This window comes from Heterodontus francisci, unplaced genomic scaffold (genome assembly GCF_036365525.1).
Source record: "Heterodontus francisci isolate sHetFra1 unplaced genomic scaffold, sHetFra1.hap1 HAP1_SCAFFOLD_1813, whole genome shotgun sequence".
Taxonomy (NCBI): Eukaryota; Metazoa; Chordata; class Chondrichthyes; order Heterodontiformes; family Heterodontidae; genus Heterodontus; species Heterodontus francisci.
The window spans coordinates 1,387-2,500 of record NW_027140565.1 but is presented as its reverse complement, the minus strand read 5'-3'; the positions used below and the strand labels follow the sequence as shown (position 1 = coordinate 2,500).

The 1,114-nt window shown below is 63.0% G+C and overlaps 1 non-coding gene across 1 annotated transcript; it reads right to left on the bottom strand.

Moving 5' to 3' along the window:
- Positions 1 to 222: 222 nt before the first annotated feature.
- Positions 223 to 376, bottom strand: LOC137360136 (5.8S ribosomal RNA). The gene has a single exon (XR_010971737.1). It is a non-coding gene; the product is annotated as a 5.8S ribosomal RNA (ribosomal RNA).
- Between the last annotated feature and the right edge of the window lie 738 nt (positions 377 to 1,114).

Sequence of the window (1,114 nt, the reverse complement as noted above, 5' to 3'; positions counted from 1 at the left end):
TGGGAAAAGCAGAGGCTGGCCGAGACCAGTGCCGGCGCGCCCGGAGGCCCACGCCGGACTGCCCCCCATCGCGATTAAATGGAGGGACAGAGGTCGAACTCTCCCAAAGGCGGAGTAAACTCCAGGTCTGCACTTAGGGGGACGAAGAGGAGCAAAGGAACCTCTGCGACAAAACCCCAGCCGCGCTCCCGCCGGCAAAGGCGAGTGCGATTGATTGTCAAGCGACCCTCAGACAGGCGTAGCCCCGGGAGGAACCCGGGGCCGCAAAGTGCGTTCAAAGTGTCGATGATCAATGTGTCCTGCAATTCACATTAATTCTCGCAGCTAGCTGCGTTCTTCATCGACGCACGAGCCGAGTGATCCACCGCTAAGAGTTGTCTCAGGTTTTCGGTCCGTCCCTCGCGCGAGGGGTCGAACCCGGAACGTGCGAACGCTCCCCCGCCCTCCCCAATGGGGTGTGGGGGGTGGGAGAGCCCCAGCCTGGCACGGCCCTTCGGATTTCAGTCGAACAATCACAATGACCAAAGAAAGGTTTTCACGCGGCCAACGTGGTCAGGGCGCTCGCGAGGCGAAGCGCGTCAGCTCGTCCGACGCCGGAGCCCAACCGTGCCGACGCGCACCACGGACAACAGAGGCAGGGTCTCTGCCGCCACCGAGGCCGGGAGGACGAGGAGAGAGAGAGAGCGAACGCGGACGGACTGAGTGGGGTACAAGGCCGACAGGATGAGCCCGCTGCGGGGAAACAAATCCTGCCTCCGCGGCCAGGTACATTCTCTCGAACGTCACGGCTGCCATCTCAAGCTCGACACCGGCAACGGACACGCGAGTCTTTAAACCGCCGCTCCGCCAAAAGCACCAGCTCGCGGGGCCGGAGGGGGAGTCGTGTAGGTACCCTGTACCGGTAAAGGGAGGGTGACTAGAGCGACCAAAGTGTCCCCACGGTGGGAAAGAAAACCGGGCCTGCATCACCGGATCAGTCCCTGCAGAGCTCACAGTGGCCGGTTGACGAGGTCCCGACGGCGGGCCGCCGGGCAGCACCCAAGCCCGCAGAAGCTCCCTTCAATTCGACTGCGGTTGTAATGCTGCAAGACGGTGGCAAGTCCATAGGAAGGCG